This window comes from Lagopus leucura, unplaced genomic scaffold, assembly GCF_019238085.1.
Source record: "Lagopus leucura isolate 7727_CA_CO unplaced genomic scaffold, USGS_WTPT01 Super-Scaffold_100022, whole genome shotgun sequence".
Lineage (NCBI taxonomy): Eukaryota > Metazoa > Chordata > Aves > Galliformes > Phasianidae > Lagopus > Lagopus leucura.
Window position 1 is genome coordinate 2664885 of NW_024962275.1, and position 10639 is coordinate 2675523.

Consider the following 10639-nt stretch of genomic DNA (forward strand, 5'->3'; position numbering starts at 1 on the left):
GCCTGGAGGCACCATTCCCATCCCAAACCACACGTGTCCCTGCTTCGAGATGGAGGCGAGAGCAAAACCTGCGGCGCTGAGCGGAAACACGCGTTTGCTGGGAGCGCTGGAGGCAAAGAGTGCGTGTTGAGCTTCTAAGGCGTGTGGCTTTTGCTTTTGCACACGCAGACAAAAATAACAACAGGAAACACAGGCAGGCTCCCAATTAATTGATAGCGCACCCCATTCCCCGGGTGGATCTGCATCCCTGTTTCTGGGCTGCCTGAAGGCTCTCCTTGCCCCAAGCAGCCGCTCTTCAAGGAAATTGATTTTCAAGCAGGCTGCGCCTTTTTTGTTCGATTCCTTCAGGCTGTGGCTCAGTCTCACTTTTGTTTAGGAAAAATACCATTTTTTACAATTGCAGCTTCACTTAGAAAAGTCACATAGGCCTGGACCAGCAGAAAGGGCTCTTCTCCAAAGTGCTGAGCTTTGTCCTTCGTGTTTTTCTCTCCCCTTAGAGAGCGTGGAGGGACACAGGGCCATGATGGGGACCTGACCCAGAGCTCCTGCCCGCACCAAACCCTGCACGAGGCAGCATGCAGTGCTCCTTGGCTGCAGCAGGGAGCTGGCTTATGCCCGGACATGTACCACAACCTGTTGGGAGACGAGGGCTGGTTGCTGTTCTGCAGCACTGGAGAGAGTAGTAGAATGCAATGCTCGGAGCATCTCTACAAGGATCGGGTTGGAAGGATCAGAATTAAGGGTTATTTCATTGCCTGTTTAAAAGCAACACATGTGAGTTGCCTCTGCTGCATCTTCCATCTCCTGCAGCTGGTCTTCAGCTGCACCCCAGCTGATCCCAGCTCCGAGCTGTCACAGAATCACACAGAATCACAGAATTGTAGGGGTTGGAAGGCACCTCCAGAGATCATCGAGTCCAACCCCCAAATGTCTCCCTTCAGGTGAGCTCATTAGTGTTGCTGTGAGTTTGACTATGTCCCTGACTATGGAGATGGATAGACACTGCCAGGGTGATTCTGCTGGTGGAGCTTTGCTTATTTCCTTCCCAACTGGCCACTCTGGGGGGCCCAGCCCAACCCATTGCTCTACCATGGGCAATGCACTGCCTGCAGGGCTATGCCTGCTGCCGGCCACGGGGGAGGAGTGTGGGCATCATCCGGCCCCTGGTCACCCATGGGCAGCTCCATGCCCAACATGTGCATGCAAGCCCGAGCTGAGCAACTTGCCACGTGGAGAGATGGAGGAACCCAAAAATCCCAACTTCACCATAAAAATATCAATCATCTCTAAACATCCGTGCGCCGCTGATCCTTCTCTCCCTGCTCGGTATTTTCTCACGCTCTGAAGCTGGCAGCAGGCACTGGGAAGCAGTGTTGGAACTTGTCCTGCTGTCCCATCAAGGCTGGTTATCTCCAGCATCGAGCCCTACAGCTGGAAGGGCTGCAAGTAGGGGCAAGGCACGCTCCTGCTTGCCGCTTTCCATTGCGTCACTTGGACGAGAACTGAGTGAATGCCCCAGGGCCAGATCCCACACACAGCACCTTGCCTGGTCCTGCACAACACAGCAGGTCCTGGCAGCCCCATGCTACCAGGACGCAGGGACCCTAATGATGCCCTCGAGCATCACTGGGAGCCCTCCCTCACCTTCCCTTCCCGACAGCTTGCATGGAGCTGGTGTATGTCCAGCTTCCCAAAAGTCATCGTGTCTAAGGGCTGCACCCTTGGATATGATTTCTGCTTCCTGGTGGGGATGAGGAAGCCTCTTGGCAACCACCTTTGGGGAAGAGCATGGCCAGAGCTCCCACCAGGGCAGTGGAGACAGGAAGGGATTGTCACCCTTCCAGGGACAGCTGCGTTGGTAGGAGACAGGGAGGCACCTGTCCACAGCATGCAAGGCACAGCCCAACATGGTGTGCTCAGTGTGGGATCCTGCTCGGAGTGAGCCTGCTTAATTAAAGTAATTACGAGGCAAGTTGCTCCCTTGCCCCTCCCTTGCCTGTTCCTCCATGAACCAATGGGTTTGAAAACCCAGCTGGCTCCATGCTCTCCTCCTACTGCGGCACTGCAGCCTCTGTGAACAGCAGCCTGCAGAGCTCATGCTGTGGCCTCCGTGGGCTCCTCGCTTGTACCAGCACGTGGCCAGAATGGCATAACATGGCACAGTACGTACAGTTTCACTTGGCATGGCACAGAACAGCACATCACATGATGGGATAGCACACTGTGGGATGGCACAGCATGGCAGGGCAGAGCCACGGGCATTAGGTGGGTCAGTGCAGCCCGGGGGAGGGCAGACCTTGGGCTCACATTCTCCATCACAAGGAGTTCAGTGCCCAGCGCTGGTTTCCTGCCTGGCCCACATTGCCACCAGAGGTTGTGGAGATCATCGTGTGATCATTGCTGTCACCAGCACTACAAGACCCACATCCCTGATCCTTGCCACCTCTTTCTGTGTCTCAGGACAGGGACATGGCCCAGCCCGTGGCTCTGCTGTCGGACCTGGGAGCTGTAGGGCATGGAGGTGCCTGCTGGATTGAGCTCCCTTTTCCCCAAGAAGAGGAGGAGAGCAGCGAAGCAGAAAACCAGCGAGCTTCCTACATACCCAAAGGGTTTCTCCTGTGTGGATGATCTGCTGTCTAATAAGAGCCTGAGCTCCCCTTTGCAGTCTGAGGTGACACCAGCAGCAACACCGTCACCTCTCCGACCTCATGTTATGCCACCTATGTACACAGCAGTCACTGGCAGAGGCTCCTCTGAGGCCATTTCTCAATTTGTCTTTGGCCAGCACAGTGCTTGCTCTTCTAACAGACAAAATAGTTTTGTTTCACGTCCCCCAGGCCACGGTCACTCAGTGGGTTTGCAGTGGGACAGCCTTTCCCATCCTTAGAAACGGCCGAGTGCTGTAAAAAAAATCCTCTAAGTGGTATGAAAAAAAAGAAAGAAAAAAAGGCAAAGCTGCAGATGTTTGTTTACTCCCAATAATTTCCCGTTTTGGTCATTTCCCGGCTCACTCGGGTGGGAGCCTCTACAAGCAGCATCACATCCGTGCCGGGCTGTGCTGCACTGCAGCGCGGGGTGAGGAGCGCGGGATGCAGGGAGCAGAGATCTGCTGGGCAGGAAGGATGAGAAGCCAACAAAATCAGGCTGTGCTGATGGCAAGGAACCAAACGTCCCCCTGCGCCCTGACCTTCATTGTGTGGGGAAGGAGGGAGAGCTGCCACTGAGAAAACGTGATAAGGATGGCCAGCAGGATGGGCAGCCGGCGACGCGGTTTTGTGCTGCGTGTGCATGCAGTCGGCTGGGGATCGCGTGCGGCGAGCTTGGCTGCGCTCAGCAGAGCGGTGAGTGCTGGGTGCTGCAGCAGCTGGGGGTGCATCACTGCATCCTGCAATTCTGCAGCTGGGAGAGGGGCTGGAGGAGACGCAGAGCTGCTGGAGGAGGCAGGAGTGGGGAGCGGAGGGGAGATGCTGAGCTGGAGGGCACGGCTGTCTGCAGTGGCTCTGCCCCTTCCCCAGAACGGGGGAACCCAGGAGGTTCTTTCTCTCAGGTGGGAGGCTGCCCCACACCCAGCCACGGGCTGCACTGCCAGCTCGGGGGGTAGGAATGGAAGCAGGGAGCCAAGAGGTGTCCCCTCCCCGAGGGCTGTGCCTGCACAGCACACAGCACAATTAGGGCCGAGGTTTAACTGAGTGCGCTAATTTGACATCTGGCGATTTGATCGGGCTGAAGAAACTGTTTACATTCACCTTCCACTATGTTTGGTTTGCGATAGCAGCAGAACAGAAGGCGATGCTGCGGGTGTCCTGTTCTCAGAGCTTTTATGGGGGTTTCCTATGAGAAAAGCAGAGATAGGGCTGAGCCTGGCAGCCGCCCATCCAGGCCTTTTTCTCCCAATTTTTATTTCTCTCCATTTAGCCTTTGCCTCATCTCAAATAAAAAGAGTGATTTAAAACTCTTCGCAATAAAACAGTTTAAACAGAAGTCAGTCCGGAGCGCTGCATAACAGGGGAGAAGGCTTGTGTTATTTACTTAATTACAGGCTGATGTTTGTCAAGTACTTGTGGGTGAATTGCTTGCAAATAACAGGTGAGTTTACTCATGCTCGGAGCCCTGAGCCCTGAGATTACAGCTGGGTGTGGAGGCAGGAGGGTGCTGGGGCTGCGGGTGGCCTCCAGCAAATCCCTGTTGCTGGGGCTGGATGGTGTGGTTGGGGTGCTGAGCCCCTCGGGGGTCATTTGTCTGGTCTCAGACACACAGCAGCTTCTCCTTTTGTAACCTACAGATCAGACTTAACTATTTATGGAGTCACTTTGGAAAACGTAGCACATCAATAGGAGAGAGCGGAGGCTGCTTTGGAGTGCCTGGATTTTTGGTGCTTGGCTTGCAGATGCATCCTGACCTCCTGGAGGTCTCTGGGGCTCTAAAAGGGCACCTGAAGCTGCTGAGAGTGGAAATGGCTGCCAGGTGCTTGGCTAATGCAATGGAGAGCATAGGTGGGTCCTGCCTTCCACGTTCATGGAATTGGGAATGGGCCACAGCTGGTCCCAGCCATTTTTGTGACATCCCAACACCCAGGCATGGGCACCTCTCCTTTGTGTCCAGGCTAATGGAAACCACAGCTGCCCTGCGTGCACAGAGCAGGGAACACAGTTTCAGCAGAAAAAACAACGTGCAGGAGTTAAAAACAGTCCCTGCTGCCACTTCTTCCCTCATCACAGGACACTGAGAGCAAAAACCCAGCTGCTCGGGTGAAGGAGCATTCCCAAAGCTTCGCCAGCAAGTGAAGACATCTGAAATGGAGACAGAGACCAAAGCGATGAGGAGTACATCAAAGACAAGAGCTCCATCTCCACCTCTCACCCTGCTCAACCCCATGGACACGTGGCTGTGTGCAGCACGAGGGGTGAAGGAGCTGCCCACTGTGCACCTGGTGCAGGTGCTGGGCTGAGAGCAGAGGGGAGCTGCCCCGACACGGGGTGATTCAGATCCGAATCACGCAGCGCCCACTGCACTCCACCAGAGCTCTCGACTTGCTGCTTCGCCCGCGCTTGCACACTGTGCTGGGGCTGACAGGGAGCCGGCACGGAGCCACGGGTGATCCCTCACTGTGATCCGGAGTGTGGGAAAAACGCAATCGCTGCAAACAATCAGAGGCAAAGCCAGCAGCAGCACGCAGAGAGGAATTCGGAGGCGCATTCCAGCAGGGATGACAGAGAAGGGGCTGGGAGCTCAAAAAAGAAACGTGCTGTGATTTGTTTTGTTTTGCTTTTTTCCCCCCCTCTCTGCAGCACCATCACACCCTGCTCGGCTTTCGAGTAAAGCTGCTGCATGCTGCAGAGTGGCACAGCAGGCAGCGGGGAGCCGGAGCGTTCTGTGTCTCCAGCAGAGCAATGGAAGAGCACCTCTCTGCACCTTCCAGGCCTACAAAAGCCTACAAAGAGCAGTTCTGGGCACGTGGACTGCAGGCAGGACTGCTGGCAATGGGAGGTGTGGTGGCCACCAGCCCGGTGTCACCGCTACTCAAGGCAGCAGATCCCCTGCACAAAGCATGCTGCCTTCCCAGCTCCTCCTGACCCACTTTCCACATGGCACAATTAAAGCAAAGCAAAACAGAGCAGGAGGAGGGGACTCTGCAGGGCTGGCACAGGCGTTGTGTGGGGACCAGCACAGGCCAACACACAGGGCAAAGAGCACAGAAGTTCCAGAGAGCACAACCACGACTTGGGCACAAATTTACAGCTCCTCCTCAGTGCCCACCTCCCTGCCACCAGCCCTCTTCTCACAGGGGTGCCTGATGGGCAGAGGGTCCTTCAGTGGCACGAGTAAGGGATAATTGTGAGAGGTGCAGGGTGCCTGGTGCTGTATTTCACTCATTGCTTCAGGCAGAGCAGCCATCCGGGAGCTAAAAGCATTCAATTGTTCACTGATGCTTTTCTTTGAAGCCCGCATTCATCCTCCAAGGTCTGTATTGATTGGGGACTCCAGGAAAGCATCTGCCCTTCTCTGCCTTCATCAATGACTTTCCCACATTAATCCACCTCTTCCCTTGATAACCACACTAATTACTCTCAGCTAAGTTGACTCTGGCAGATCACAGGAGGATGAGAAGAGCAACCTGCTCTGCAGCCAGGCTGTGCCTTAAAGCTGCAGATTCCTGCCCTGGAGTGGCCCATTGCCCCAGAGAGAACTGGTTGCACTGGGAGTGTGAGCACCGTGCCATGGGGCTGGCAGTAGGGCAGCACTAAAATCCACCAGGGCCACTTTGGGGATGCATGCAGCTGAGTGAAGGGGTTTGCTTTCCACCTGGGGAGCTTCTGTGCTCCAAGGGAATCACCAATGGTTTCACGTGGATGGGGACAGCAGACCCTGGCCCACTGGGTGCACATCCACACCCCCTGCATCCAACAAGGCTCAGGTGCTATGAATGAAGGGCTTCCCGTTGTGCTGCAGGGTGTTTTAGATCACCCCACAGGTTCACACCCTCCAGCCTGGGGTGGTCAAGGATTGAAATAAGTTACCTTTCACTTCTTCACCTGGGTTTCCTTGAAGGGGGAACAAGATGTGCAGATCTCTGAGCTCTTCCATTCTCAACCACAGCAAGATGGCATCAAGAATGGCAAACTTATCTAGCTGTGCATGTCCCTGTTCATTGCAGGGGAGTTGGACTAGATGACCTTTAAAGGTCCCTTCCAACTCTAAGGATTCCATGATCTCCAAAACGTATTTCCAAGAACAGAAGCAGCCCTGCAGGGATGGACTGTGCAACAGGAAGGAAGGCTGGGTGGGATGGGGGGGAGGTGGAGATGGTGACAGTGAGGCACATTCAGATGTCCCATTGCCTTCCACATCTCGACCTGTGCACCCGGAATAGGAGTGGTCAGAAACACGACAAAGTGATGTGGCAAATGGGTGTGAAACCCTGAGAAATTCTACTCCTGTCCCATACCTGCTGCCTTCACTTGGAAAGATGTAGTAAATTTAAAAGTGTGTCAATCTAGCAAGGGGAGGGAATTTTATTGTGACACAAGTCAGCTCCTGAGCCAGAAGATAACAGCTTTAGGGCTCCCATGGAAAAAGCTTCCCTGGATCTTCTGACCCAAAGCCCATCTTTCCATTTCTCTCCAGAAAACAGCATTTTGCTCATGATGTTAACGTACACCGCAGGAACTCAGCAGTCCAGCAGGTGAGAGCAGCCTCTATTGCTCTGATATTCAGAGCCTCCTGTCCTTTTCCTCACCTGGAAGAAAAAGTAGCTCTTCAGGCTGCAATAAACTCAGACTTGAAATTAAAAAAGAGCAGAAGCAAAGCTTGCAGAAAAGAGAACCATGAGTACATGCAAGGAGTCCTGGGGCCTTAAAATGGCTGCTGAGCTGGTGGTGATGAGGGACAGCCCCATCAGGTGAGGCTGCAGTAAGCAGGGAAGCCTCCTACCCCTGTGCACGAGGTCTCTCATGTCTTTGTTTAGATTGCAACACAGGCTCCTCTTGTCCATCCCTGCCTGCCATCTGCTGCCCTGGGCAATGGAGGGGGCACCCCGTGCCAGGGGAAACACCCAGCAGCGTGGGGTCCCTGTGGGGTCTGGAGGTCCCCGTGGTTGGATGGAGGGCGCTGTGCCCCATAGAAGCCTGTGGGGCTGGGCAGGGTGAGTGCTCCCCTCCATGCTGCTGTCACCATGGCAGTGTGGGTCTTGCTGCCTTCACGACCTGGTGCAAAGCACTGCTCTGCACCTAAACTGGCTGGGAATCACGGCTGGGGCGACCCCACACGTCCTCATTCTCCTCAAAGAGGCTGCAGGGTACATGACCCAGCCCCACATGCACCCCTCTGCCCCCAGGTTTCTTGCCCCATACTGGTGCTTATGGAAACACGGGGTGACCGTGGAAGTCACAAAAGCCCCTCGAGAAGCCCTATAAGGACAAGGGAAGCCCCCCAGCAGCCCCATGGGGCTTAGCCCCTTCAGCTGCCCCCCAAACTGGTCCCACCAGCCCTGGAGGCCATTCCTGAGGCACTGTCGCCATCTAGCGACACGCACCGGGTCGCCCGCAGGACGCTGGTGATCCCACGCCCGTCGCTGCCCCCATCATCTGCCAGCCCTTGAAGGGGCGAGGGGCTGTGAGGGCAGAGCTGGAGATGGGCAGAAGGGAATGGAGTTCTATGGGTGACACAGAATCATTAAGGTAGGAAAAGACCTCTAAGACCCCCAGGTCCAACCCCAACCCGTGCCCACGTCCCTCAGTGCCACACGCTCACCTTTCTGGAACACCACCAGGGACAAAGATCCCCCCCCTTCCCCTGGGCAGCCTGTGCAAATAATTCACCACTCTTTCAGATAAGAAACTCTTCCTAATATCCAGCCTGATATGATTGTGTGGTTGTCCCATGCCATCAGTACATCTTTAACTCCTCAAACATCTGAATTTTGCCTCCACCTCTGAACATGGAACAAAAGCGTTGGCCATCCCAGCAGCTGCAGGGGATCCAGCTCCCCATCTCCCTCCTCCACCTTCCTCTCACTGGCTGCTCAGAAAAGGGATTGAGCCTTGCCTGCCACATGTGAAAAGCCCCTGCCTCCCTTGTGTTTTGTGAAGGAAAATCTCCCTGGGAGAGCAGCCAAACGTTCCCAGCCTCCCACTGGGTGTCTCAGAATGCTGGGGCCATGGCAGCCCTGAGGGTCCAGGGGGAGCATGTCAGAGATGCTGGAGGGTGAGACAAGAACATCATTGCTTTGCATCAGTAGCCAGAGCCTGCACTGTGTCTGTTGCCTCAAGAGATGGAGTGTCACCACTGGGCTGGGAGTGCTGAGCCCCACGTACATCCCACCATCAGAGACATGTGGGTTCAGCTGTGAGCTGGACATTGGCTGTGCCTGCAGGCACTGGGAAGGGTCCCATCCCCCCAGCACGAGATGGGCTCTGTGCTGTGCCATGCTGGGTCTGCGCCACATCTGGCTCCATTTCCTCCTTTACCATCACCAAGCTTTTCCCCTCCTTTTCTTTTTGCTGTTTCCGTGTGGTTTTCTCCCTCACCTCCTTTGGACCACAACCTCATGCACTGGAGACCTTTCAGACCCAACAACTCTTTCAAACACACCCAGGAGAGCCCCAGGGCTCCATCCTGCCAAATCAAACTTAAATTTGCAGCTGCTATGCAAACATAATAGTTGTGTATGCGGGGGCTCTGCTGGCACGCAGAGCAAATAAACAGTAACACATGGCAGAGCCTAGAAGAGCAATAACCTCTGCTGCAGCTAAGCCTTGAGGCCAGGAGCTGGAGTTTGCAGAGGGCTTTCAAAGAGCAGCACCCAAAGTGAATTAAGCACACCTGACCACTGCTGCATTGCACACTGCTGTCCTGAGCCCTCAGCAGCAGTAGCAGGGCTGCTCTGAGCAACAAATGGGTGTTCGTAGATTGTAGCTGCACTAAAAAACACACAAAGTTCAGACAGGGTCAGGCCCAAAGACAACTTTCCTGATGTATTTCCTTCTCGGATTCACTTTGCTCACATGCTCCACGTGAAGTGAGAACTCCCCCTTACTTACTAGAGGTCATTTAATAGCCATCAAAACTTTTTTTTCCTTCCCTCCTTCTCTCTCTTTAAGCTGGGACCATCAGAGAACTCGCCACTTCCCAGAGCACATTTCGTGTCTGAAAATGATGAAACAAACCATCTGGCAGCTCCAAAAAGAATCTTTTCATTGGCAGGCACTGATGCAAAGCACTCCAATGTTTATATTCCATCTATCTTTCTTCCCCTTCCTACACGAAAGCCACAGCCTCAACCCAACCTGCCTACGAAGGCACCCCAGTCATTGCCAGACACTGAATTTATTCGTCTGGCTGAGCAATGTGCTCCCAAAGCACTCAGCTCTGCAGCTCTCCCACTCCACCTTCCTGTCACCCAGTGGTGCTGCTTCTCTTTGCTCCGTGCATCTCCCCCTTGAAGCTTTCCCAAAATGTGACCAGTGTAGGAGCGCTCCTGAAGCTGAGAACAACGCCTAAAAAGCCCTCTGACCCCCTCAGCACTCTCCTCCCACAGCCCAGGCATTGTGGGTTTGCTGCGATCCCCAAAGCCCTCATCCATTTTCTGATACCAGCAGCTCTAAGGAGTGCACCAGTGGCCGCAGCGGGGTGTGCTTCTCCTTCCTAAGCATGCAGGCAGACACAGGCCATGAGTACAGGCAGCATTCCCCCCCCCCCCACAACTGCACGTTCCCAGCCCTCAGCCTTGCTTCCTCCTCCCCATCACATCTATATTTAGTCCCAGACACAGCAGAACGCTGCACACAGCTCCTGCAGAGCGCCTGGCAGGATCAGGGCTGGGATTACTTATGGTAATTCCTCGTGCTGGGAACACCCCGTTAGCGTTAATAACGAGGAACGAGGGCAGTTCGTGCAGCACAAAAAATGATCAACCCCTGCCGTGCTGAGGGCTGTGCAAAAGGCTTGCCTCCATGTGAGCCAGCAGCCCTTGGCCAATGGGAATGAGCCAAGGAAAACCTCCCACGGCTGCTGGAGGAGGGCAGGAGGAGGCAAGGGGACCAGGGCCCCACCAAGCTTCCTCTGATCTGCCTGGGTGTCCCCACGTTGCACCCAAGCTCCTGCATGGCCCTGGAACGGCCACCACCTATCATGTCACCAT

The 10639-nt window shown here is 54.8% G+C and overlaps 1 long non-coding RNA gene across 1 annotated transcript; it reads left to right on the plus strand.

Moving 5' to 3' along the window:
* Window positions 1-3027: 3027 nt before the first annotated feature.
* Window positions 3028-5251, plus strand: LOC122184243. Its single transcript, XR_006180511.1, has 2 exons — window positions 3028-3341; window positions 4283-5251. It is a non-coding gene; the product is annotated as an uncharacterized LOC122184243 (long non-coding RNA).
* Window positions 5252-10639: the final 5388 nt, after the last annotated feature.